The following is a 17,366-nucleotide window of genomic DNA, read 5'->3' as shown; positions in this document are numbered from 1 at the left end:
CCCGGAAACTACAACTAATCCAGAATGCGGCAGCTAGACTGGTGACTGGGAGCGGCCGCCGAGACCACTTAACACAGGTCTTAAAAGACCCATTGGCTCCCAGTACGTTTCCGAGCACAATTCAAAGTATTGGTGCTGACCTTTAAAGCCCTAAACGGCCTCAGTCTTGTAAACCTGAAGGAGCGTCTCCACCCCCATCGTTCTACTCAGACACTGAGGTCCACCGAGGGCCTTCTGGCAGTTCCCTCACTGCGAGAAGCCAAGTTACAGGGAACCAGGCAGAGGCCCTTCTCGGTAGTGGCACCCTCCCTTTGGAACGTCCTCCCACCAGATGTCAAAGAGAACAACAACTACCAGACTTTTAGAAGACATCTGAAGGCAGCCCTGTTCAGGGAAGCTTTTAATGTTTGATGTATTAGAGTATTTTAATATATTTTGGGAAGCCGCCCAGAGTGGCTGGGGAAGCCCAGCCAGATGGGCAGGGTACAAAAAATAAATTATTATTATTATTATTATTATTATTATTATTATTATTATTATGTTTGATCTTTCGTTATGTTTTTTCTATTTTGTTGGAAGCTGCCCAGAGTGACTGGAACAACCCAGTCAGATGGGTGGGGTATAAGTCATAGATTGGTAGTAGAAGTATTGTAGTAGTAGAAGTGGGGGGGATCATAAGGTTTGAAGAGGGCGATAATCTTCCCACCCCAAAATAAACAAATAGTGTGAGATGACTTTTTTGCTTGGTAATATTTTTTCATTTTTATGGGGGGGTGGGGTGGGGGGAGGGTGGTTGCCAAAAGCTCTTTCCCTAATCAGGAGTTAGCAACCATTGTTTTCTTTATCTTCTTCCCTAAGTCATTTAAAGAATTGACTACGTAGATTTACACTTGTAATTTTAATCCCCCAAATTTGAAGAACACTTACAGTGAATTTTGTGAAGTAGAAATCCGTTAAAACTACATTGTACAGCAACAGATCAATATGCCTTGACAGATATTCCCTCAGCTCGTCTATCCGGATGAGACCTATTGGTCTTTTTTCACAAGTTGCTTAAGACAGATATATTTGAGCTTGACATATTAGAGCTTTTTTTCTCCTCCCGTGCCTTTGTGTCAAGGAGCAAAGTATTGATTCTGAATGTGTTATTTCAACATTTTCTTTATGCAAATGTACAACTTCAACTCTGTCAGAAGTTTAGTTTTAGCTTAGAAAACATTTCTCGTTTATGAAAGAAGTGAAACTTTGATTTATGAAAGAAATGAAACAAAGTACTTCTTTCTTTTTTTGGTTCATATTCAAAATGTATCTATCAGCACAAATCCAAATGAATTCATCAATATTTTTAACTTTGATTTCTGGAGGTGGAGCGGGAGGGACACCCGCGAAAATCAATGCAAAATGAACTTGAAGTCTTACTAGAAGTCGGCAGTGGATAATATTTTCTGAACTAGAAATATCAAGCTCGGGGCCTATGGCAAGACCCACAGATCAAAATGGTTTAATGGAATTGCAAAGGCACTACCATGACTAGAACAACTTTAGTAGGGTGGTCATGAGTCCTACATTACAGATAACGGTCCTCTATCTTAAGGTGTCCAGGGACTTGTCTTAAAGAGAGAAGGCCATGAGAAGGGTGAGCAAAAGCATCAAAATTGCCCATTAATAATTACCACCTAGATAGCAAACCGCTCAGGCTCACAGATCACTAAACCAATCTTTCCCATAACTGTGAGATGTATAGTATTTCTGTTTAAATTATAGTAATTGTTTCTAAATGTATATCTATACATACAAATTAACACATGAACCAGCCCTGGCTCTGAGGTCTTCATCAGAGGCCATTTTCCTTGTTCCCCACTCAAGGGAGGGGTGGAGGGTATCCACATGAGGCTGAGCCTTTTCAATGGTGGCTCCCTTTCTGTGGAACGCTGTCTTCGAGGGGAAATGCCTGGCTCCATCCTTGTCAGTCTTTAGGGTAGGATCTTTTTGTCTCGTCAGACCTTTGGTAATTGCCTCCTAAGTTGCCTCCTAAAGTGGAGAACATTTCTTAGTGGGATGGGTATTAATATTTTACTGGATGAGTAACGTAGTGTTGCAGTGTTTGTTGTTTTAATTTTTCTGGATTTAACTTTCTTAAATTTGGTGTATTTTATCTTGTCAAGTCACTTTATGGTTATTTCTTTTGTATAAAGTGACCAGCTGAATGTAATGTACATTTTGTGCAAATCATCAAGCTTTTTGTCCTTTTTCGTTGATGATCCATTTCTCTCTTTTTGGTGACCCTAAAGCCTAGACTACTCTGCTGCACTATAACTTTTTAAAACTCTTCTGTTTTTAATACTGTTGAGAAAGCATGAAGAAACTTCTGCTAAGCTAGTCAGCGGTTACTGGCATGATCGGACAGGAAGGCTATACTTCTAAAAAGGGTGTAGAAAATTATATTTTTGCAACTGCAGTGTGTTGTCCAGGAGTGAGAAGACACACTGAAAACTCCGTACAGTGGTACCTCAGGTTAAGTACTTAATTCGTTCCGGAGGTCCATACTTAACCTGAAACTGTTCTTAACCTAAAGCACCACTTTAGCTAATGGGGCCTCCCGCTGCCGCCGCGCCACCGGAGCACGATTTCTGTTCTCATCCTGAAGCAAAGTTCTTAACCTGAAGCACTATTTCTGGGTTATCGGAGTCTGTAACCTGAAGTGTATGTAACCTGAGATACCACTGTATATGCCTCATATTATACGATTCTGGACTAGACGGGCATTGGTGTGAGCCAAGAGGGCCCTTTCCCCCTTTACTATTAAAGACCTAAGCCTTAAGGACTTGTCTACTAAGCTACTAGCCATGTTGGCTCTGATCAACCTCCACAGTGGAAGGCAACAACATTTATAAATACCAGTAGCTGGAAACCAGAGGAGGGAAGAGTGCTCTTATGCTCAAGACCTGCTTGCAGGTTTCCTACAGACATCTGGTTGGCCACTTGGAGTACAGGATGCAGGATTAGACTGGCCATTGGCATGATACAGCAGGCTCTTCTTAAGTTCTTATTATTACCATTTTTGTTCTCATTAAATGTTGGGCAGGACCTGGTCTGTTCAGAGACAATGTACACTGTCTCTAGAGTCAAGGACTCTGATTCTGAAGAGGCCCTTAGGCTACATTCAGATTTGGGCTTTGTTGCATTATTCTTAGTGGTTATAATGCTTACTCTTCTGTCCCGGTTCCTAATATTACTTTCACACTGTAGTACCTGTTGTGTTATGGAACTACAGCTCTTTGATCAAAATGCTACCATGTTGGCAAGAAAGAACTGCATGCTAGGATACCATTTCAAATTTCACTACATGAAATTACAAAGCAAATCTCCTACAATATTCTAAGTTAACGGGGTTGCAAACAAATCATCTTCTGGAAACGATTAACACATAAATTAGCTCCAAACTTTGACTAGATTCCACCAGATTTCTAGAAGGGTTTTTACATCATGTGAATTATCATATAAAGCCTTGAAATTATTAGGTAAAAAAGGTCAGGAAAATGGAATAAAGTGCTCTTTGAATGCAGCTTTGGTATGTACTTCCACCACTCTACAGTGGATTATTCCCAAAGATAGACAGACAGACAGACAGACAGACAGACAGATATTGTTATGAATAGGGGGAGTAGATCCCTCTAAATACCATTTAGTAAATGGTAGCATTTAGCTAATAGTGGTACCTCGGGTTACAGGTGCTTCAGGTTAGAGGTGCTTCACGTTACAAACTCCGCTAATCCAGAAATAGTACCTCAGGTTAAGAACTTTGCTTCAGGAAGAGAACAGAAATCGCGCTCTGGCAGCGGGAGGCCCCATTAGCTAAAGTAGTACCTCAGGTTAAGAACAGTTTCAGGTTAAGAACGGATCTCCAGAACAAATTAACTTCTTAACCAGAGGTACCACTGTATTTGGAAAATTAAGGGAAGATGCCAGATACAGCATAAACATATAGTCTGGGCCAGTTCTCCTGTTCAAGAGATAAGCTGACAGAGGTGCCATCGAATAACAAAGCAGAAGAGAGCAGAGTCATTACCCTGGCAAAAGGTAAGAAGGGAAGTGGAGTCCCTCCCTCAGCAGCGCATTAGTTAGCAAAGACAACAGGAGAGCTGGGAATGGAGGTTGTCAGGGTTATGGGGAGGTGATGTCATCACAGGGGGGAAAGTGCTTTTGCAGGAGGCTTTTGAAATGTAGATTGCCAAGGCGAGGGGGGGGATTATGTAAGGAGGGAGTTGCCTTAGGCAAGGGGCAGGGGCAAAGGAAGGAGAACACCCCCACTGTGGGGGTGTTGGGGGCAGGGCAAACCACCTGGAGGTGCATTTATGTATGCCGTACGTATGGCGCATGTGTGGCATCACTACGTACAGCACGTGCGCAAACTGCTATGTATGTTGCATGCACATGCACCGTATGTACAATGCATGCACGGTGATGTATGTACAATGCATACGTGCACGCCAAACGTGTATGTAGCGGTGCCATGCATGTGCTGCCGGACAGCTTGCTGACGGTGCCACTCGAGCACCTTATGGACGGTGGCAGGATCCCTCTGCCGCCACACTGCAGCTGCGAATGGAGGATCCTCTGTATGCGGCTGCAGCTGTATGGTAGTGGCGGCGTAATATGCTGCCAAACCTGGGGGCAGCATGAGGCGAGCCCCCCGCGGGATGCCTTGTCACCCCCATAGAGATGGCACCCGGGATGCACTGCCCCCTTCCTCCACCACTGGCAAGGGGTTCTGGGAAGGAGGTGCAGGAGTAGAGCAGAACTCCATGCAGGGACTAAAGACCAGCAACCATGCCACCTGGCTAGAGCAAACTGTTACAGAGAGACACTAGGATGGTGCTTAGGATGCATGTGAATCCAATGCTCTGCTGCTTTCATGGACTGTCTGGATGCAGAGGTTTGCTGTGAGGCACCAGCTGGGGAAGCCACAAGGGAACCCCCAGGGAAAGAACGAGGATGAGAAGGGAGAAGAGGGAACAGACTGAGAGGAGGAGGTATTGGCAACTGAAGAGGCAACAGGGTTTACTGAGCAGCGAGAGTCTGTGGCAAAGAGCAGTCCAGAATCAGAGGCTGGAGAGGAGGTTGGCTAAGAAGCAGTGTTGAGACAGAGTTGCTTAAGAATCCAGAGACTCTCCTCCTCCTGCAGTGAACTTTCGTCCGATCTGGTCTCCTAGAACATGCAGATAAATGAAAGGAGCAGAGCAGAGATTGGTTGTGTGCAAACAACTTATTGGGAAAGACCCTGGAGATGAGGAGCCTTAGAGGGTGGTGGGAAAGTGGGGACCTGCAGTCCTGGCAACTGCCTCAATGGAGCAAGACCTTCTGGGAAAAGTTGCTGGGATCTCTAGGCCTATACTGTTTTGGTTTCTTTGAATAAAGAGCTAACTTTGTGGACACCGTGTTCTTTATTGCTGACCTATGCCTGACTCCTGCTCCTGACAGCTGCTGAGAAGGACAACTCCCTCTTGAGATGTGAATGCTGTTAAATCTCTCTCCATCTAAACTCAGGTGTAAATATGTGTAAATAAACTTTATTTCATAAGGACACTGCAGACTCTGCTGTGCCTCATTTTCCCCAAATCAATCATGTACCCTGGTTAAGTGTCAAGACCCCTGGAATCTCACACCACTTGGCAGAGATTTGGGTGGCCAGTAAAAATGTAAATTTTATGGTATGGTTTTACTGTATGTTTGGTTGTTGCAAACCATTCATATTTTTTATGAATAGTATGGGGTGGGAGAGACCGGTGCCCGCAGGGCTGCATTTGAACCCTGGGCCTAAGGTTCCCCACTACTTCTCTAATACATCAATGCAGTGTGGCAGCCACCATACTATATCCATTTTGCAATATGTCTAATGGACAATGAAGCTTGTACATCTGTATTTTGTGGCAGTGCCAGAGTGACTTGTAGCCTGGGCTTTAATTATTCCTTAGCTCTTCATCTGGGGAATAGGTCATTTTGGCAATTACAGTAAACTATCTCTAAGGATTGTTGTGCGAATGAACTGGGTAACAATAGCAGCACACTTTGCATATTACAAATGAAATATAACTGATTATTAATCATAAATGAGTCCCTTAAATGCGCAGCTAATTTTAAACACAAGGGCAATTGCGTTATAATTGCATATTGCCTTTAATATCCTGTTGAACCATGACTATAATGTAAAAGTAGGACAAGCTGCAAAGTTGTTATCCAGGTACTGCATTTTGTTCACATTAAAATATTTGCGGCTGTGGGGCATAAAGGAAAAAATCGTCATCTCCAGCGATTTCCAAAGTTACAATGAGATGCAATTCAGATCAATTTTAGAATTGCTCTTTTCTGAAATTAACATTTGTCAAGACGTATTTTGAATCATGGGCATTCTGTTGGATGCTTTGCAATGATGACAAGAACTAGTATAAACCTCTCATGAATAGAGATTATTGATTAAAGTTGCATTAGATCAGCTGACTTTGGTGAATGCTCTGAGAAGACATAGCTGAACAATGACTTTTTCACCGCAGTCTTTTTCATCTTACTCACTTTATTTTACAGAAGTGTGGTGTGGCTGCTTCTACTTAATATGATTAAGCTCCTACAAATTTGCCTCAATGCCCATCACACAAGAATTTTTTTCAATACGGAGAAGACATTATTTTCTCCCCCCAGGGAATTTGGGTTTGGTCAACACATCTTATGCATATTACAACACTTCTCAAGATTCAGCTCACCATGTTCTGGTTCAATCCACATTTGGAGGCTTTCCAAAAAAATGGTCAACACATGCTTACACATACACTGAATACAGTGGTAAAGGTAAAGGGACCCCTGACCATTAGGTCCAGTCGTGGCTGATTATGGGGTTGCGGCGCTCATCTTGCTTTATTGGCTGAGGGATCCGGCATACAGCTTCTGGGTCATGTGGCCAGCATGACTAAGCCGCTTCTGGCGAACCAGAGCAGCGCACGAAAACACTGTTTACCTTCCCGCCAGAGCGGTACCTATTTATCTACTTGCACTTTGACGTGCTTTCGAACTGCTAGGTTGGCAGGAGCAGGGACTGAGCAATCGGAGCTAACCCCGTCGCGGGGATTCGAACAACCGACCTTCTGATCAGCAAGTCCTAGGCTCTGTAACCCACAGTGCCACCCGTGTCCCGAATACAGTGGTACCTCGGGTTAAGTACTTAATTCATTCCAGAGGTACGTTCTTAACCTGAAACTGTTCTTAACCTGAAGCACCACTTTAGCTAATGGGGCCTCCTGCTGCTGCCGCGCTGCAGGAGCATGATTTCTGTTCTCATCCTGAAGCAAAGTTCTTAACCCGAGGTACAATTTCTGGGTTAGCAGAGTCTGTAATCTGAAGCATATGTAACCTGAAGCGTCTATAACCCGAGGTGCCACTGTACAATGAAATCTCCAGGAAAATGAAACCTGTGATGATACTACCTGTGGAATGTAATCCATTGGAACAGTCAAATGCAATATTCCTTATTTCCCTAGAGTGGGCACAGGCAGGGGGATGTTACTCCAGTCAGTGTAACTTCCTGTTCCGCTGGTCTGGAGCGTCCCTCCCCTGCATGTGATCTGAGAGATGGGTGACTCCATAAAAGAGCCAAGTCATGCAGCCATTTTCTCTCTCTTGTCTCTCTCTCTTGCTGATCTGTTAACTGCTGCTTTCTTGCTGCCATGCTGTTCTGCTACAACCATTTTGTTTTTTTAATGTAATTTTGCTGTCTGGTGGCTCTCAGCCAGCAGCACATGAGCTCAATCTCCATGTGAGATGAACTCACAGATTGTTATGTACGTAACTACTAAGGAAAGCCTGCCTTTCTTTTTTTAAAAGATATTTATTAAAGTTTCAAAGATTATATAAAAACAAAACAAAACAACAATACAAACAAACAAAAATAAAAACAAGTATAGTTTCAATCCCTTATTTTCTTGTAACTTACTTCCCCGACTTCCTCATACCTCCCCTTTCTGTATTCCAATTTCTAATTATTAATTCAGCAAATCCTCTCCCTTATTTTTCATTTAATTTTTAGCCTTTCTTTTCTTTTTACTTAACCATTACAGCTGTTAACCACATAATTTCTAAACCAACGTCATTCTAACATTCATTAATTTTACAATGTTTCCTAAGATAGTCCTTAAATTTCTTCCAATCTTCTTCCGCTGTCTCTCTTTCCTGGTCTCGGATTCTGCCAGTCATTTCTGCCAGTCCCATGTAATCTATCACCTTCATCTGCCATTCTTCCAAGGTGGGTAGATCTTGTGTCTTCCAAGGAAAGCCTGCCTTTCAGGGATCAAATCGTGAACTGAAATGTGAGTAAACTCATGTGTCTTTATTCTTTTAAGAGGGATAGAAGGAAACACCAGGAATAATCCATCTGGGCAAGTCAGATTGGATTACTCAACTAAAGAGATTCAAACGAATCTGCAAACTAGCTTCCTGCTATATTGAAGGGAATCTGCTCTGCTACATCACTCTGCTAGTGTGAGTGAAGGAAGGATAATACTTATTCAATATATCCTTTCCTGCTATCCTCTTCCATTGAGCTATGGACCTTCCTCCTCATTGATCATTTGTCGTAATAAACACTGTATATTACACAGGCTCCAATAAACTATATCATTGATCCAGCAAAGGCTTTCAAGTCTGTTGCTAAGTTCAAGTATGGAGTTCAAGTACAGGGAACTACATCATGGCATGTTTTGTTGTCCAACCCACAGATGTGGTGTATAAGGAGGGATGCTTAAAGAATTCAGTATTTGTGAATTCAAGTATGAACTCACCTGGTCCACAACTAATGGGTGTATTAGAGCTCATTTATCTACTGTCTTTTGCACTTTCTGATTCAAAATGTATTTAGAAATGCATTTTTGAGAGAAAACATGTTTTAACATACATATTTAAAAGTTAATTTTTCTGCAGAAAACCATGCACGTTCATAGATTAGAATCTGACATACAAGAAGGGGATGGAATGGACTTCTAGGTGAACACCTGAGAAAGTGTCACTATCTGGAGATACAACTATCTTGTTGTAAGGGGGAAATGCCCTTTCAAAGTGATGCAAAGGACACTTTTGGACAAATGAGAAGGGATCAGAGTCAGAGTGACCATATTTGGAAAGAAAAGGCAGTTCAGCCCATCCACAGCACTATGCTCAATGCCCACTTTATACAAAATGAAAGTTAATTAGGCCTTCACGGAGAATGTCAGATGGGGCTGCTCCTAGTGTAGTGTTACTGGGGGGAAATAATGCTGAGAAAATGTCAGTGCTCATTATAAGGCTAAAATGTTCACCAAGATCACTTGGCAGAGCATCAACTCTAGCTAGTAAAATTTTGAAAAGGCCTTTGAGATAGTTTGACACTTGATAATATAAGGCCAAGCCATTCTTCCTAAACCAGTGTTGACTTAATTGTTACTCATTTTTGCTTAAGAATCTCCGAGGCTAGTGGACCAGTTACATTTTTACACAAACCATGTTGTTTAATTACCTATTTGTTGTTTCTCTGGCTATCAAACTTTATCATAGTTTATATTACCATTTTTGAACTTTAATGACAGGGAAGGGGGCATGTGAATAAATGGCTGTGCGTAAACCAGTTCCAGGGTGGAGCAGACAGCAAACGAGTCCCAAGAGGATTTTTTGTTTGCAATACTGAAAGGCAGGTACAACACTGAGGAAGAGTCTGTAGGAAGGAATGCAATGATGCTGATAGTCCAGGATGATAGTAGCTATAGCAAGGGGCACATCCTTCCACAATGCATGATTATTAGGTACTTGGACAGATAAAACAATATATAAGGATATCCCTACCAATGTGACTTCCCAGAGGCTACCACACCAGCCCCTGTATTACTTTCAAAAAATATTTAGCTTAGGGTTCTTGCAAATTGTGAGAAAAGCTCCATATGTAAAGAAGGCTGATCGCCGAAGAGTTGATGTTTTTGAATTATGGTGCTGGAGGAGATTCTTGAGAGTCCCATGGATTGCAAGAAGATCAAACCTCTCCATTCTGAAGGAAATCAGCCCTGAGTGCTCACTGGAAGGACAGATAGTGAGAAGAGAAGACTCCCTGGAAAAGACCCTGATGTTGGGAAAGATTGAGGGCACAAGGAGAAGGGGACGACAGAGGATGAGATGGGTGGACAGTGTTCAAGCTACTAACGTGAGTCTGACCAAACTGCGGGAGGCAGTGGAAGACAGGAGTGCCTGGCATGCTCTGGTCCATGGGGTCACAAAGAGTCAGACACGACTGAATGACTAAACAAAAACAACAACAAAAGCTCTGCCAGAAATACTCTCCCCATTGCCCTTTGTTTTCAGATCCATTTCCTGTCACTGAGGGGGTGATGGTGATGCCTCCCCAGCTGCTGCCATTGTCTGTGGGTTGACTGTGATGTGACAAAAACATTTGGCTGCTGAGGAGGTATAAATGTGGGGCAAGCCTCAGCAGTTGCCCTCCCCAGAGAGAAATGGACAGCTTGGTGGCACTCAGGTGATCTCCTGCCCGTTGGCAGGAAGCTGGCAAGCGGAAGGCGGCAATTGCCCAGTGCTGGGATGCTGTGGAGTAAGCAGAAGGCAAGTACAAAGTTTACTTGCTGGTGGGATCGCTACTTGAAGGCGATTGACACTCAGCTCTGAAGCTGGTTGATGTCTGGCAATGAACCTGGTGAGGCTGCAACTGGTGGATGGTTGTCGGAAGAGTTTGCATTCAGGCTAGTGGATGCCGCGAGGCTACCCTGGCTGAGGTGGATGCAAAGTGGTTTGGAAGCCTTGTTTGTGAACAGGCAGCCAAACATAGGATGAGTCTGGGGGGGACACTGTCGGATGGGGGCCATGCCACTCACCTGTTTGCCTTTGCCTTACAGGGATGTCCGGAACCGGTGAGGTTTTCCCCAAGTCCAGCCTTCAAAGTCATGAAGAGCACCGCAGGACGTCCCTATTTACATCAGAGAAATGAATGTGAAATACTGGCAGTGAGCAATGGACAAGGCCGTGGCCAGACCTGAGAGAAGAAGCTTTGAAGGGAGACTGCAGGCAGACATCTGCTGAACTGCAAGTGATGGGGCAGTGGGGGGAGAGAAGAAAATGAGGCAGGAAACATTAGGCCACATTAGGTGCACTGTCCATTGAAAGTGCTATGAAGACGCTTTGAACAGGAATGGCTTCCCCTCAGGGATTCTGGGAACTGTAGGTGGTTAAGGGGACGGAGAGTTGCTAGGGTGGTACAGGATTAAGGTTATAGTAAGGGGTAGGGGTAGGGTTGGGGTAGAGTTAGGGGTAGGGGAGGGGTTCCCTTCTTGTCAGGGAACTCTGGGAATTGTAGCTCTAGTTAAGTGTTAGCGTTAGGGTTAGAGTTATGGTTAGCGTCAGGGGTAGGGGTAGGGTTCCCTTCTTGCCAGGGAACTCTGGGAATTGTAGCTGTAGTTAAGGGTTAAGGGTTAGCGTTAGCATCGGGGTAGAGTTAGGGTTAGGGTTCCCCCCTTGCTAGGGAACTCTGGGAATTGTAGCTCTAGTTAAGGATAAAGGGTTAGAGTTAGCAGAGTTAGGGTTAGTGTCAGGGCTAGGGGTAGGGTTCCCTTCTTTGCAGGGAACTCTGGGAATTGTAGCTCTAGTTAAGGGTTAACCTTAGGGTTCGAGTTAGGGATAGCGTCAGGGGTAGGGGTAGGGTTCCCTTCTTGGCAGGGAACAGGGTCTCCTAACAACTCTCCGCACCCTTTTCCAACTATAGCTCCCAGATTCTTTTGGGGAAGAAGCCATGAGTGTTTAAAGTGGCTAGATAGCGCGTTAAATGGTGTGGATGTGGCCCTGGCCTCCCTCACCCCACTGGCTCTTATTATTGTGGAATCGAAAGGATTTCCCCATTCAAATCTCTTAGAAACAGGAAGAAAAAAGACTTTCTATCTCATGCGATTTTGAAGTGTCTTAACTTGAAATGCCAATAAAGATTATTGTATTGTATTATATTATATTGTATTGTATTATGATTAACATTGGAAGTCAGGGGGCCTTGGTGGGTGCTAAGGAGGGCTTCTTAGGGTGCCATGGAGTCCACATGACACATACATCACAAGAGAGGGGGGTCCTCTGTCATCATTTCTTTATTACTAGTTTCCTCAGCCCTGTCTATAAATGGTCTCCTGTGATGTCACAAACATACATAGCAGCTGAGGGCAAAGAGGCAGTTTCTTATTCTAGAATTTCAAACATAGGAGGGCAGGAGGGGGACATTTTTCAGTCCAGAGGCTGCATTTCCCTCTTTGAATAAAGTTTGGACACCACTGCCCTAAGCCATGCCCTCTCACGAGGCCTCTTTTCCCAAGGCTGTGCTGCAATGTTTCAATGGTGATTATTATTGTTTTGCTGCAAATTACTGGCCTTTTTTTGGTTAGAAGCAGATGAAACTACCTTATTTTTGCTCCACGTTTCATACCATTCCTCTTGAGCTGCATTATTTAAGTTAGGAAGGCAGAAAGATAAAGCAATACAAAATCAAGCGTGTCAAAGCATTTGCAGACACAAGAAAGTAAAATGGATGGTTAGATCAAAATTATTCTGACCTGAATCCAAACTTTGCTTTGCAAGAATTTATGCTATGTGTATAAGTAGGCTGAATGTCCCTCCATTATAATGTATGTAGTATTATTATTTTTAATTAGATTTATATCCCATGCTTCTATCCAAAACAGCCAAGCAGGGATGACAACTTGAATAAAATATTGTGGGGGTCCAGGTAGGCCCTGCCCTGCATAATTTATCACATGACACAGTGCAAACACACCATTTGAACTGGAATGCCCATCAACTTTGTGGGGGCCCAGCCCCCTCAAATATTGTATTGTGGGGGGCCAAAGCCCCCATGGCCCCTAGGAGTTGACTCCTATCGAATCAAGGGTGGAGAACAACAAGTGATCAAACAATTATAATAAAAAAAATCTTTAAAGCAATTAAATTCATATTGGGAAAGATTTCAACTTAAAAGGCTCATTGAAAGAGGGAGGTCTTCAGTAGGTGCTGATAAGACAATCAAGACGGTGTCTGCCTGATATTCAAAGGGAAGAATTACTTCGGGTAGGTGCCATAACACTAATGGCCTGAGTCCTGTATTATGCAGAACAGACTTCCTATAAAATGGTATTTGTAAGAGAATCTCACATGCAGAGTGTAGTGACAGACTGGGTTTATGTCAGGCTGGACAGAGGAGGAGGAGGAATGGACTGCCTCCCCATCCTGACCCTTCCAGGGAGGAGGAAAAGGAAGACAGTATAGATTTACAACAGTGGTTTGCAGGAGGTCACAGCTCAGAGGCAGATGAAGGGAGACATTGTTAAGTAGTGGGAGAGGAGCAGGCAGAGCAGCAGCTGGCTGACATGTCATTAGAAAGCATTCTAGACCCACCATCTCCCAGAACCTGGTGAGCCTTAAAAATAGGAGAGCAAAGAGCTTGAAGACAGAAGGCACTGAATGGCATCCATAGAGGAGGTGATGATGATGACAAATGACAAAACAAGTGGGAGAGAATTCACTCAGGATAACACCATTATTCAAGTGGCTGGGTTCTATAGCCTCTGTCTGTAAAGTTTGAAATAAAAAAAGAACTGTAAGAAACTTTTCCTTGTCTTTATACTTCCCTGAGCAACCAGCTGGGAGCTGCTGATAGCATCCTGTCTGTATATAAGGGGTGAGAGAATCTTTCAGGTACCTGAAAGGCTACAAAAAGAAGTGCAAAAGTCAGGTGCATGAAGAGAAAATGGGATCTGTTGTCACTCCCATTTGCAATTGGTTGTCCAGTTACTTATATATGGGCAGGTAATGGAACAAGGCAGAAACCGAGCACAAGAGTCTGCTGGCATATTTCTTTGCATGGTACATAATTCAGTGGTAGAACATCAGGATTTTTATGCAGAAAGTCTTAGGTTTAGCCCTTGACATCTCCAGGTAGGATTGGGAAATATCACCTGAATCGTGATCAATGATCATCTGAATCATTGAGAGTCTCTGCCTGTGAAGATAATACTGAGCTAGGTGGTCCAATGTTCTGCCTCAGAATATGACAGCTTCCTATGTTCTGCCTGTCATATATTCTCTGATATATGTATTTTCATGAGCACCCCTATCGCTGAGCTTTGAGATACATTGGGGCTGCCAGAGCATACCTTTGTTTGGCTTCCTTTGAATGGAAGTCACTGGAGATTGTGGCCACACATACACACTCACACTGCAGGGGCTCACAGCATTAACACTCCATTCCACCTTGTTCCTCCATTAGGTTTCTAAGGGACTTCATCACAGAGAGCAATTCAATCCTCTTGTCTCCAGGACTTCGGACAGGGCTAGAAAAATTATTGCCCCATCACCAGTTAGTTCTTTCTGTGGCAAGAGAGCCAATTGTTTAATTATGTAAAAAAAGAATGCTTGGCTAGGGCCATTGACTTAACAAAGAAATTGGTCTGACTACTTTGGCAGGTTTTTTTTAACCATGGAATCCAAATTTACAGATATAGATACAGTTTGTAATGGTGTTTTATCCTTTTTATGTTGTACACCTTACTGATTTTTCAAGATAAAAGTATAGAAATACATTTAATAAATGTCAGTAGCTGGCCTGCTTCCGACTTGAGAAAACAGCATGCAAGAGGCAATTAACAGAAGATTGATTGCATGCAAGCAATTAGCCTCCAATCACTCTCCCCAAGCAACCATCTATCACAATTACGTTGACTCATCTGAAGAACACTTCCAGCTACTACAGAATATCCTGAACCTCCTACTCTTACGTTTCAGGTGTCGTCATCTGTCTTGGACTTTTTCCATTTGTCTAGTTCTGGGACTGATGGGGTCAGCTACCTCCTCTTCCGCTGAGGAAATTCTCTCCCTCCCCTGTGCCATGAGTGACTGTGATTCCTCAGAGAGCTGGCTCCCATCCAGCCCGCCTTTTCTGTGTTGATAAGCCGCATTCCTGCCAGCTATAGAGGGAGGAAGCGACAGACCACTGGTTCCAGCTGTCTGAGAAATCTGTAAGTCTCCTTCTTCTCCTTCTGCCTGCCTGCTGTCTAGCTCAGGCTGCCCTTCTCAGTTTTGGGCTGTCATATCCATGACAATAAATAAAACCACAGATTTCGACACAGACCCAAAGATGACATTGAAACCATCTTCCAATCCTGTACCAATACTGAGAATGGGGAAGGGGAGAGGAATGATAGCTGATGTCATATCCTGTTACAGATGCAATTAAAACATGCCTTTCCTCTTCAGAACTATCTTAGGAAGCAGTCTAATACTGACTCAGGTCATTGCTCCAACTGGCACACTGTTGTCTATATAAATTTTCAAGATAGGAGCTGCATTGAGAAGCTGCTACCTGTAGCTCTGTAGTCCTGTGGTTCACTACATGAGGCAGATGTCCACAGAGATCTTAACTGTTCCTCACATTTTGCCATCCTGTGCTCAATGTCAGAAATGATAATTTCAAATGGCAGAAACTAACAATTTATGTTTCAGATTGGCCATTTTGGGGGGCATGGTGGTGTTTTAGGTTTTCTGGTGTAAGCTGTTTGCAGGATCCCAGATGGAAAGGTGAAAGAGAAGTCCTCTTCCATTAATACCTGTCTTAGGGCCCAGGGGAGAATGAGCAGTAGAAGATCCTGCAATATGACCCTGATACCAAATTACAGAACATGGCTTTATAACAAGACTGTAATTCAGATACCTCCATTGTACATGCACAGACTTATAAAGCTTAGTGATTTCAACATTTAGATCCTCACTGGTTGCTGCAGCATTTTATTAAGGATCCTGCTTGCACAGAAAGGGTTGTCACATCTCCAGGCAAGCATTAAAAGAAATGTTCAAAATAACTAGACTGCCCCAGGGGCGAACGATTTATTTGCTGGCAACCGATGCATCCTCAATATGCTTATTCTACTGTTTTCTCACTACATGTTAAATCTCAGTAAGCCCACATGTTTTCCCCCCACTTACCTCTGCTATATAACTCACAAAACTCTATTGGTGCAAATGTTACTGCGTTGCAATGCAAGGCAGTTAAGATTATTTTTGTTGCTTAATCAATTGAATTGCTATCATTTTTTTGTTGTTTCCTCCCCACAAGGAAGGTTAATCAAAGAACTAGGAGAGAGATTCGCAGTTCTAAGAAATGAAAAGAATGGTAATTTCTGAAATTATTTTGTGGGGACACGAATGGACATGTTGTAGAATTCTAGTCCAACCCTCTTCAATGCAGGTATCACAGCTAAATAATTCATGAGAGCGGGTCACCCAACCTCTTAAAAAAAAAAAAAATCCAGTGAAGGAAACTCCACCGCCTTTTAAATCATAGAATTGTAGAGTAGAAAAGGACCCTAAGGATCACCTAGTCCAATCCCCTGCAATGCAGGAATATGCAACTGTCTCATATGGGGGTTGAACTTGCAACCTTGTCATTATCAGTGCCATGCTATAACCAATTGAGCTATGTAGCCCATTTCACTATAGAACAGCTCTCACCGCCAGACAGTTCTTCTTAATGTTTTGTTTGAATAGCCATTCTTGTAATCTAGAATCCATTGGTCTTACCCTCCGGAGCAGGAGAAAACAAGCTTGCTCCATCTTCCATGTGACAACCCTTAGGATATTTGAAGATGCCTGTTGTATCACCTGTTAGTCTTCACTTCTTCAAGTTAAACATACTCAACACTCTCAACCATTCATCAAAAGGCTCTGTTCCCAGACAAAGGAAGGATTTATTACAGACCTTACAAATACCCTGATAGTTCTGCTTATTCATACACTGGTAAAGGACCATGTAAACAATTCGAGGTTCTGGTTCTGGTGTATAAAATCCTATAGGACTAAGTTACCTGAAAGACCATCTCACCCCTTGTATACCCAATCAGTCACTGCACTCTGCAGGTGAAGGCTTCCTGCAGATACCATCTTATCAGGAACTCCATTCGACACAGCGTAGGAATCAGGTCTTTAGTGGTGTGGCACCTACTCTTTAGAATTACCTCAGATTACATATTAGACAGGCATCATTTCCTCTCTTTTCAATGCCTACTGAAGACCTTCTTCTTCTGCAAGGCTTTAAGGGCTCATCCACACTTCCTCTTGTGCTACGGAAGGCAGCGGTCTGAGAGGTTTTCCACTTAACCCACTAATTTCCAAGGGAATGCCCGCTCTTTAGAGATAGATCAGAACAAATGGCAATCTGGAGGAAAGCTGAATTGCCATTTGCTCCAGCTGAATGCCAAAGAGTAGCTTTCCTTGGGAGAAAACAGTGGGAGAAGAGGAAGTGTGGATAATCCCTAAACTGGAATCTT

General features: G+C 43.3%; 1 long non-coding RNA gene across 1 annotated transcript in view; it reads left to right on the top strand.

Annotated features, from left to right (window-relative positions):
- The window catches only part of LOC309362166, a 390,859-nt gene extending 378,853 nt beyond the window's left edge, over positions 1-12,006 (top strand). Inside the window, exon 2 of the long non-coding RNA XR_014164818.1 lies at positions 10,914-12,006. This is a non-coding gene — a long non-coding RNA (uncharacterized lncRNA). The remainder of the gene's footprint in view (positions 1-10,913) is intronic.
- Positions 12,007-17,366: the final 5,360 nt, after the last annotated feature.

Source organism: Podarcis melisellensis, assembly GCF_964234715.1.
Source record: "Podarcis melisellensis genome assembly, chromosome: Z".
In the NCBI taxonomy this organism is placed as follows: Eukaryota; Metazoa; Chordata; class Lepidosauria; order Squamata; family Lacertidae; genus Podarcis; species Podarcis melisellensis.
The sequence above is the reverse complement of the archived record's forward strand: the minus strand, read 5'-3'. Positions and strand labels throughout refer to the sequence as shown.